The sequence below is a fragment of the Oncorhynchus gorbuscha genome, unplaced genomic scaffold, assembly GCF_021184085.1.
Source record: "Oncorhynchus gorbuscha isolate QuinsamMale2020 ecotype Even-year unplaced genomic scaffold, OgorEven_v1.0 Un_scaffold_10848, whole genome shotgun sequence".
In the NCBI taxonomy this organism is placed as follows: domain Eukaryota; kingdom Metazoa; phylum Chordata; class Actinopteri; order Salmoniformes; family Salmonidae; genus Oncorhynchus; species Oncorhynchus gorbuscha.
Window position 1 is genome coordinate 1 of NW_025753533.1, and position 10,552 is coordinate 10,552.

A 10,552-nucleotide genomic window follows, 5' to 3' on the forward strand; every position below is an offset into this window, starting at 1 on the left:
GCCTGTCACTCTGGCCTCCCAGGTGGTCTTCTATTTCTTCAGTTCTTCCGCCTGGCTGTCACTCTGGCCTCCAAGGTGGTCTTTTTCTTTCTTCAGTTCTTCCACCTGGCTCTCACTGGCTGTCACTCTGGCCTCCCAGGTGGTCTTTTCTTTCTTCAGTTCTTCCCCCTGGCTCTCACTGGCTGTCACTCTGTCCTCCCAGGTGATCTTTTCTTTCTTCAGTTCTTCCTGGCCTGTCTGTCACTCACTGGCCCCCCAGGTGGTCTTTTCTTTCTTCAGGTCTTCCACTCACTGGCTGTCACTCTGGCCTCCCAGGTAGTCTTTTCTTTCTTCAGTTCTTCAGCCTGGCTCTCACTGGCTGTCACTTGGCCTCCAGTTGGTCTTTTATTTCTTCAGTTCTTCCACCTGGCTGTCACTCTGGCCTCCCAGGTGGTCTTCTATTTCTTCAGTTCTTCCACCTGGCTGTCCTCTGGCCTCCCAGGTGGTCTTTTCTTTCTTCAGTTCTTCCACCTGGCTCTCACTGGCTGTCACTCTGGCCTCCCAGGTAGTCTTTTCTTTCTTCAGTTCTTCCCCCTGGCTCTCACTGGCTGTCACTCTGGCCTCCCAGGTGGTCTTTTCTTTCTTCAGTTCTTCCACCTGGCTGTCACTCTGGCCTCCCAGGTGGTCTTTTCTTTCTTCAGTTCTTCCACCTGGCTGTCCTCTGGCCTCCCAGGTGGTCTTTTCTTTCTTCAGCTCTTCCACCTGGCTGTCACTCTGGCCTCCCAGGTGGTCTTTTCTTTCTTCAGTTCTTCCACCTGGCTCTCACTGGCTGTCACTCTGGCCTCCCAGGTGGTCTTTTCTTTCTTCAGTTCTTCCCCCTGGCTCTCACTGGCTGTCACTCTGGCCTCCCAGGTGGTCTTTTCTTTCTTCAGTTCTTTCCACCTGGCTGTCACTCTGGCCTCCCAGGTGGTCTTTTCTTTCTTCAGCTCTTCCACCTGGCTGTCACTCTGGCCTCCCAGGGGTTTTTTCTTTCTTCAGTTCTTCCACCTGGCTCTCACTGGCTGTCACTCTGGCCTCCCAGGTGGTCTTTTCTTTCTTCAGTTCTTCCACACTGGCTGTCACTGTCCTCCCAGGTGATCTTTTTCTTTCTTCCTTCCGCTCTCACTGGCTGTCACTCTGGCCTCCCAGGTGGTCTTTTCTTTTCTTCAGTTCTTCCACCTGGCTGTCACTCTGGCCTCCCAGGTAGTCTTTTCTTTTCTTCAGTTCTTCCCTGGCTCTCACTGGCTGTCACTTTGGCCTCCAGTTGGTCTTTTATTTTTCTTCAGTTCTTCCACCTGGCTGTCACTCTGGCCTCCCAGGTGGTCTTTCTTTCTTCAGTTCTTCCACCTGGCTGTCACTCTGGCCTCCCAGGTGGTCTTTTCTTTCTTCAGTTCTTCCACCTGGCTCTCACTGGCTGTCACTCTGGCCTCCCAGGTAGTCTTTTCTTTCTTCAGTTTCTTCCCCCTGGCTCTCACTGGCTGTCACTCTGGCCACCCAGGTGGTCTTTTCTTTCTTCAGTTCTTCCCACCTGGCTGTCACTCTGGCCTCCCAGGTGGTCTTTTCTTTCTTCAGCTCTTCCACCTGGCTGTCACTCTGGCCTCCCAGGTGGTCTTTCTTTCTTCAGCTCTTCCACCTGGCTGTCACTCTGGCCTCCCAGGTGGTCTTTTCTTTCTTCAGTTCTTCCACCTGGCTCTCACTGGCTGTCACTCTGGCCTCCCAGGTGGTCTTTTCTTTCTTCAGTTCTTCCCCTGGCTCTCACTGGCTGTCACTCTGGCCTCCCAGGTGGTCTTTTCTTTCTTCAGTTCTTCCACCTGGCTGTCACCTGGTCTTTTCTTTCTTCAGCTCTTCCACCTGGCTGTCACTCTGGCCTCCCAGGGGTTTTTTCTTTCTTCAGTTCTTCCACCTGGCTCTCACTGGCTGTCACTCTGGCCTCCCAGGTGGTCTTTTCTTTCTTCAGTTCTTCCACCTGGCTGTCACTCTTGCCTCCCAGGTGGTCTTTTCTTTCTTCAGTTCTTCCACCTGGCTGTCACTCTGGCCTCCCAGGTGGTCTTTTCTTTCTTCAGTTCTTCAACCTGGCTGTCACTTTGGCCTCCAGTTGGTCTTTTATTTCTTCAGCTCTTCCACCTGGCTGTCACTCTGGCCTCCCAGGTGGTCTTCTATTTCTTCAGTTCTTCCACCTGGCTGTCACTCTGGCCTCCCAGGTGGTCTTTTCTTTCTTCAGTTCTTCCACCTGGCTCTCACTGGCTGTCACTCTGGCCTCCCAGGTAGTCTTTTCTTTCTTCAGTTCTTCCCCCTGGCTCTCACTGGCTGTCACTCTGGCCTCCCAGGTGGTCTTTTCTTTCTTCAGTTCTTCCACCTGGCTGTCACTCTGGCCTCCCAGGTGGTCTTTTCTTTCTTCAGTTCTTCCACCTGGCTCTCACTGGCTGTCACTCTGGCCTCCCAGGTGGTCTTTTCTTTCTTCAGTTCTTCCCCCTGGCTCTCACTGGCTGTCACTCTGTCCTCCCAGGTGATCTTTTCTTTCTTCAGTTCTTCCGCCTGTCTGTCACTCTGGCCTCCCAGGTGGTCTTTTCTTTCTTCAGGTCTTCCACCTGGCTCTCACTGGCCGTCACTCTGGCCTCCCAGGTAGTCTTTTCTTTCTTCAGTTCTTCCCCCTGGCTCTCACTGGCTGTCACTTTGGCCTCCAGTTGGTCTTTTATTTCTTCAGCTCTTCCACCTGGCTGTCACTCTGGCCTCCCAGGTGGTCTTCTATTTCTTCAGTTCTTCCACCTGGCTGTCACTCTGGCCTCCCAGGTGGTCTTTTCTTTCTTCAGTTCTTCCACCTGGCTCTCACTGGCTGTCACTCTGGCCTCCCAGGTAGTCTTTTCTTTCTTCAGTTCTTCCCCCTGGCTCTCACTGGCTGTCACTCTGGCCACCCAGGTGGTCTTTTCTTTCTTCAGTTCTTCCACCTGGCTGTCACTCTGGCCTCCCAGGTGGTCTTTTCTTTCTTCAGCTCTTCCACCTGGCTGTCACTCTGGCCTCCCAGGTGGTCTTCTCTTTCTTCAGCTCTTCCACCTGGCTGTCACTCTGGCCTCCCAGGTGGTCTTTTCTTTCTTCAGTTCTTCCACCTGGCTCTCACTGGCTGTCACTCTGGCCTCCCAGGTGGTCTTTTCTTTCTTCAGTTCTTCCCCCTGGCTCTCACTGGCTGTCACTCTGGCCTCCCAGGTGGTCTTTTCTTTCTTCAGTTCTTCCACCTGGCTGTCACTCTGGCCTCCCAGGTGGTCTTTTCTTTCTTCAGCTCTTCCACCTGGCTGTCACTCTGGCCTCCCAGGGGTTTTTTCTTTCTTCAGTTCTTCCACCTGGCTCTCACTGGCTGTCACTCTGGCCTCCCAGGTGGTCTTTTCTTTCTTCAGTTCTTCCACCTGGCTGTCACTCTTGCCTCCCAGGTGGTCTTTTCTTTCTTCAGTTCTTCCACCTGGCTGTCACTCTGGCCTCCCAGGTGGTCTTTTCTTTCTTCAGTTCTTCAACCTGGCTGTCACTTTGGCCTCCAGTTGGTCTTTTATTTCTTCAGCTCTTCCACCTGGCTGTCACTCTGGCCTCCCAGGTGGTCTTCTATTTCTTCAGTTCTTCCACCTGGCTGTCACTCTGGCCTCCCAGGTGGTCTTTTCTTTCTTCAGTTCTTCCACCTGGCTCTCACTGGCTGTCACTCTGGCCTCCCAGGTAGTCTTTTCTTTCTTCAGTTCTTCCCCCTGGCTCTCACTGGCTGTCACTCTGGCCACCCAGGTGGTCTTTTCTTTCTTCAGTTCTTCCACCTGGCTGTCACTCTGGCCTCCCAGGTGGTCTTTTCTTTCTTCAGCTCTTCCACCTGGCTGTCACTCTGGCCTCCCAGGTGGTCTTCTCTTTCTTCAGCTCTTCCACCTGGCTGTCACTCTGGCCTCCCAGGTGGTCTTTTCTTTCTTCAGTTCTTCCACCTGGCTCTCACTGGCTGTCACTCTGGCCTCCCAGGTGGTCTTTTCTTTCTTCAGTTCTTCCCCCTGGCTCTCACTGGCTGTCACTCTGGCCTCCCAGGTGGTCTTTTCTTTTCTTCAGTTCTTCCACCTGGCTGTCACTCTGGCCTCCCAGGTGGTCTTTTCTTTCTTCAGCTCTTCCACCTGGCTGTCACTCTGGCCTCCCAGGGGTTTTTTTCTTTCTTCAGTTCTTCCACCTGGCTCTCACTGGCTGTCACTCTGGCCTCCCAGGTGGTCTTTTCTTTCTTCAGTTCTTCCACCTGGCTGTCACTCTTGCCTCCCAGGTGGTCTTTTCTTTCTTCAGTTCTTCCACCTGGCTGTCACTCTGGCCTCCCAGGTGGTCTTTTCTTTCTTCAGTTCTTCAACCTGGCTGTCACTCTGGCCTCCAGGTGGTCTTTTATTTCTTCAGCTCTTCCACCTGGCTGTCACTCTGGCCTCCCAGGTGGTCTTCTATTTCTTCAGTACTTCCGCCTGGCTGTCACTCTGGCCTCCAAGGTGGTCTTTTCTTTCTTCAGTTCTTCCACCTGGCTCTCACTGGCTGTCACTCTGGCCTCCCAGGTGGTCTTTTCTTTCTTCAGTTCTTCCCCCTGGCTCTCACTGGCTGTCACTCTGTCCTCCCAGGTGATCTTTTCTTTCTTCAGTTCTTCCGCCTGTCTGTCACTCTGGCCTCCAAGGTGGTCTTTTCTTTCTTCAGTTCTTCCACCTGGCTCTCACTGGCTGTCACTCTGGCCTCCCAGGTGGTCTTTTCTTTCTTCAGTTCTTCCGCCTGGCTGTCACTCTGGCCTCCAAGGTGGTCTTTTCTTTCTTCAGTTCTTCCACCTGGCTCTCACTGGCTGTCACTCTGGCCTCCCAGGTGGTCTTTTCTTTCTTCAGTTCTTCCGCCTGGCTGTCACTCTGGCCTCCCAGGTGGTCTTTTCTTTCTTCAGCTCTTCCACCTGGCTGTCACTCTGGCCTCCCAGGTGATCTTTTCTTTCTTCAGTTCTTCCACCTGGCTCTAACTGGCTGTCACTCTGGCCTCCCAGGTGGTCTTTTCTTTCTTCAGTTCTTCCACCTGGCTCTCACTGGCTGTCACTCTGCCCTCCCAGGTGGTCTTTTCTTTCTTCAGTTCTTCCACCTGGCTGTCACTCTGGCCTCCCAGGTGTTTTTTTTTCTTCAGTTCTTCCACCTGGCTCTCACTGGCCATCACTCTGGCCTCCCAGGTGGTCTTTTCTTTCTTCAGTTCTTCCCCCTGGCTCTCACTGGCTGTCACTCTGGCCTCCCAGGTGGTCTTTTCTTTCTTCAGTTCTTCCCCCTGGCTCTCACTGGCTGTCACTCTGGCCTCCCAGGTGGTCTTTTCTTTCTTCAGCTCTTCCGCCTGGCCCTCACTGGCTGTCACTCTGGCCTCCCAGGTGGTCTTTTCTTTCTTCAGCTCTTCCACCTGGCTGTCACTCTGGCCTCCCAGGTGGTCTTTTCTTTCTTCAGTTCTTCCACCTGGCTCTCACTGGCTTTTACTCTGGCCTCCCAGGTGGTCTTTTCTTTCTTCAGCTCTTCCGCCTGGCCCTCACTGGCTGTCACTCTGGCCTCCCAGGTGGTCTTTTCTTTCTTCAGTTCTTCCACCTGGCTGTCACTCTGGCCTCCCAGGTGGTCTTTTCTTTCTTCAGTTCTTCCACCTGGCTGTCACTCTGGCCTCCCAGGTGGTCTTTTCTTTCTTCAGCTCTTCCACCTGGCTGTCACTCTGGCCTCCCAGGGGGTCTTTTCTTTCTTCAGTTCTTCCACCTGGCTCTCACTGGCTGTCACTGTGGCCTCCCAGGGGGTCTTTTCTTTCTTCAGCTCTTCCACCTGGCTGTCACTCTGGCCTCCCAGGGGGTCTTTTCTTTCTTCAGTTCTTCCACCTGGCTCTCACTGGCTGTCACTGTGGCCTCCCAGGGGGTCTTTTCTTTCTTCAGTTCTTCCACCTGGCTCTCACTGGCTGTCACTCTGGCCTCCCAGGTGGTCTTTTCTTTCTTCAGTTCTTCCACCTGGCTGTCACTCTGGCCTCCCAGGTGGTCTTTTCTTTCTTCAGTTCTTCAACCTGGCTGTCACTCTGGCCTCCCAGGTGGTCTTTTCTTTCTTCAGGTCTTCCACCTGGCTCTCACTGGCTGTCACTCTGGCCTCCAGGTGGTCTTTTATTTCTTCAGCTCTTCCACCTGCCTGTCACTCTGGCCTCCCAGGTGGTCTTCTATTTCTTCAGTTCTTCCGCCTGGCTGTCACTCTGGCCTCCAAGGTGGTCTTTTCTTTCTTCAGTTCTTCCACCTGGCTCTCACTGGCTGTCACTCTGGCCTCCCAGGTGGTCTTTTCTTTCTTCAGTTCTTCCCCCTGGCTCTCACTGGCTGTCACTCTGTCCTCCCAGGTGATCTTTTCTTTCTTCAGTTCTTCCGCCTGTCTGTCACTCTGGCCTCCCAGGTGGTCTTTTCTTTCTTCAGGTCTTCCACCTGGCTCTCACTGGCCGTCACTCTGGCCTCCCAGGTAGTCTTTTCTTTCTTCAGTTCTTCCCCCTGGCTCTCACTGGCTGTCACTTTGGCCTCCAGTTGGTCTTTTATTTCTTCAGCTCTTCCACCTGGCTGTCACTCTGGCCTCCCAGGTGGTCTTCTATTTCTTCAGTTCTTCCACCTGGCTGTCACTCTGGCCTCCCAGGTGGTCTTTTCTTTCTTCAGTTCTTCCACCTGGCTCTCACTGGCTGTCACTCTGGCCTCCCAGGTAGTATTTTCTTTCTTCAGTTCTTCCCCCTGGCTCTCACTGGCTGTCACTCTGGCCTCCCAGGTGGTCTTTTCTTTCTTCAGTTCTTCCACCTGGCTGTCACTCTGGCCTCCCAGGTAGTCTTTTCTTTCTTCAGCTCTTCCACCTGGCTGTCACTCTGGCCTCCCAGGTGGTCTTTTCTTTCTTCAGTTCTTCCACCTGGCTGTCACTCTTGCCTCCCAGGTGGTCTTTTCTTTCTTCAGTTCTTCAACCTGGCTGTCACTCTGGCCTCCAGGTGGTCTTTTATTTCTACAGCTCTTCCACCTGGCTGTCACTCTGGCCTTCAAGGTGGTCTTTTCTTTCTTCAGTTCTTCCACCTGGCTCTCACTGGCTGTCACTCTGGCCTGCCAGGTGGTCTTTTCTTTCTTCAGTTCTTCCCCCTGGCTCTCACTGGCTGTCACTCTGTCCTCCCAGGTGATCTTTTCTTTCTTCAGTTCTTCCGCCTGTCTGTCACTCTGGCCTCCAAGGTGGTCTTTTCTTTCTTCAGTTCTTCCACCTGGCTCTCACTGGCTGTCACTCTGGCCTCCCAGGTGGTCTTTTCTTTCTTCAGTTCTTCCCCCTGGCTCTCACTGGCTGTCACTCTGTCCTCCCAGGTGATCTTTTCTTTCTTCAGTTCTTCCGCCTGTCTGTCACTCTGGCCTCCAAGGTGGTCTTTTCTTTCTTCAGTTCTTCCACCTGGCTCTCACTGGCTGTCACTCTGGCCTCCCAGGTGGTCTTTTCTTTCTTCAGTTCTTCCGCCTGGCTGTCACTCTGGCCTCCAAGGTGGTCTTTTCTTTCTTCAGTTCTTCCACCTGGCTCTCACTGGCTGTCACTCTGGCCTCCCAGGTGGTCTTTTCTTTCTTCAGTTCTTCCGCCTGGCTGTCACTCTGGCCTCCCAGGTGGTCTTTTCTTTCTTCAGCTCTTCCACCTGGCTGTCACTCTGGCCTCCCAGGTGGTCTTTTCTTTCTTCAGTTCTTCCACCTGGCTCTAACTGGCTGTCACTCTGGCCTCCCAGGTGGTCTTTTCTTTCTTCAGTTCTTCCGCCTGGCTGTCACTCTGGCCTCCCAGGTGGTCTTTTCTTTCTTCAGTTCTTCCACCTGGCTCTCACTGGCTGTCACTCTGCCCTCCCAGGTGGTCTTTTCTTTCTTCAGTTCTTCCACCTGGCTGTCACTCTGGCCTCCCAGGTGTTTTTTTTTCTTCAGTTCTTCCACCTGGCTCTCACTGGCCGTCACTCTGGCCTCCCAGGTGGTCTTTTCTTTCTTCAGTTCTTCCCCCTGGCTCTCACTGGCTGTCACTCTGGCCTCCCAGGTGGTCTTTTCTTTCTTCAGCTCTTCCGCCTGGCCCTCACTGGCTGTCACTCTGGCCTCCCAGGTGGTCTTTTCTTTCTTCAGCTCTTCCACCTGGCTGTCACTCTGGCCTCCCAGGTGGTCTTTTCTTTCTTCAGTTCTTCCACCTGGCTCTCACTGGCTTTTACTCTGGCCTCCCAGGTGGTCTTTTCTTTCTTCAGCTCTTCCGCCTGGCCCTCACTGGCTGTCACTCTGGCCTCCCAGGTGGTCTTTTCTTTCTTCAGTTCTTCCACCTGGCTGTCACTCTGGCCTCCCAGGTGGTCTTTTCTTTCTTCAGCTCTTCCACCTGGCTGTCACTCTGGCCTCCCAGGGGTCTTTTCTTTCTTCAGTTCTTCCACCTGGCTCTCACTGGCTGTCACTCTGGCCTCCCAGGTGGTCTTTTCTTTCTTCAGTTCTTCCACCTGGCTGTCACTCTGGCCTCCCAGGTGTTTTTTTTTCTTCAGTTCTTCCACCTGGCTCTCACTGGCCGTCACTCTGGCCTCCCAGGTGGTCTTTTCTTTCTTCAGTTCTTCCCCCTGGCTCTCACTGGCTGTCACTCTGGCCTCCCAGGTGGTCTTTTCTTCAGCTCTTCCGCCTGGCCCTCGCTGGCTGTCACTCTGGCCTCCCAGGTGGTCTTTTCTTTCTTCAGCTCTTCCACCTGGCTGTCACTCTGGCCTCCCAGGTGGTCTTTTCTTTCTTCAGTTCTTCCACCTGGCTCTCACTGGCTTTTACTCTGGCCTCCCAGGTGGTCTTTTCTTTCTTCAGGTGTCCTGTGTGAATCTAAGTGTGCGTTCTCTAATTCTCTCCTCTCTTTCTTTCTCTCTCTCGGAGGACCTGAGCCCTAGGACCATGCCCCAGGACTACCTGACATGATGACTCCTTGCTGTCCCCAGTCCACCTGGCCATGCTGCTGCTCCAGTTTCAACTGGCCTGGGCCCTAGGACCATGTCTCAGGACTACCTGACATGAGGACTCCTTGCTGTCCCCAGTCCACCTGGCCATGCTCCTGCTCCAGTTTCAACTGTTCTGCCTTACTATTATTCAACCATGCTGGTCATTTATGAACATTTGAACATCTTGGCCACGTTCTGTTATAATCTCCACCCGGCACAGCCAGAAGAGGACTGGCCACCCCACATATGCTCTCTCTAATTCTCTCTTTCTTTCTTTCTCTCTCTCGGAGGACCTGAGCCCTAGGACCGTGCCCCAGGACTACCTGACATGATGGCTCCTTGCTGTCCCCAGTCCACCTGACTGTGCTGCTGCTCAGTTTCAACTGTTCTGCCTTATTATTATTTTGACCATGCTGGTCATTTATGAACATTTGAACATCTTGGTCATGTTCTGTTATAATCTCTACCCGGCACAGCCAGAAGAGGACTGGCCACCCCACATAGCCCGGTTCCTCTCTAGGTTTCTTCCTAGGTTTTGGCCTTTCTAGGGAGTTTTTCCTAGCCACCGTGCTTTTACACCTGCATTGTTTGCTGTTTGGGGTTTTAGGCTGGGTTTCTGTACAGCACTTTGAGATATCAGCTGATGTACGAAGGGCTATATAAATAAATTTGATTTGATTTGATTTGATTCCGCCTGGCCCTCACTGGCTGTCACTCTGGCCTCCCTGGTGGTCTTTTCTTTCTTCAGTTCTTCCACCTGGCTGTCACTCTGGCCTGCCAGGTGGTCTTTTCTTTCTTCAGTTCTTCCACCTGGCTGTCACTCTGGCCTCCCAGGTGGTCTTTTCTTTCTTCAGCTCTTCCACCTGGCTGTCACTCTGGCCTCCCAGGGGGTCTTTTCTTTCTTCAGTTCTTCCACCTGGCTCTCACTGGCTGTCACTCTGGCCTCCCAGGTGGTCTTTTATTTCTTCAGCTCTTCCACCTGGCTGTCACTCTGGCCTCCCAGGTGGTCTTCTATTTCTTCAGTTCTTCCGCCTGGCTGTCAATCTGGCCTCCAAGGTGGTCTTTTCTTTCTTCAGTTCTTCCACCTGGCTCTCACTGGCTGTCACTCTGGCCTCCCAGGTGGTCTTTTCTTTCTTCAGTTCTTCCCCCTGGCTCTCACTGGCTGTCACTCTGTCCTCCCAGGTGATCTTTTCTTTCTTCAGTTCTTCCGCCTGTCTGTCACTCTGGCCTCCAAGGTGGGCTTTTCTTTCTTCAGTTCTTCCACCTGGCTCTCACTGGCTGTCACTCTGGCCTCCCAGGTGGTCTTTTTTCTTTCTTCAGTTCTTCCAGCCTGGCTGTCACTCTGGCCTCCCAGGTAGTCTTTTCTTTCTTCAGTTCTTCCACCTGGCTCTCACTGGCTGTCCTCTGGCCTCCCAGGTGGTCTTTTATTTCTTCAGCTCTTCCACCTGGCTGTCACTCTGGCCTCCCAGGTGGTCTTCTATTTCTTCAGTTCTTCCGCCTGCTGTCACTCTGGCCTCCAGGTGGTCTTTTCTTTCTTCAGTTCTTCCACCTGGCTCTCACTGGCTGTCACTCTGGCCTCCCAGGTGGTCTTTTCTTTCTT

At 53.1% G+C, this 10,552-nt stretch overlaps 1 long non-coding RNA gene across 1 annotated transcript; it reads right to left on the bottom strand.

Annotated features, from left to right (window-relative positions):
• Window positions 1-5,917: 5,917 nt before the first annotated feature.
• Window positions 5,918-6,292, bottom strand: LOC124030362. Its single transcript, XR_006837952.1, has 2 exons — window positions 6,052-6,292; window positions 5,918-5,945 (listed from the first exon to the last, which is right to left on the bottom strand). It is a non-coding gene; the product is annotated as an uncharacterized LOC124030362 (long non-coding RNA).
• Between the last annotated feature and the right edge of the window lie 4,260 nt (window positions 6,293-10,552).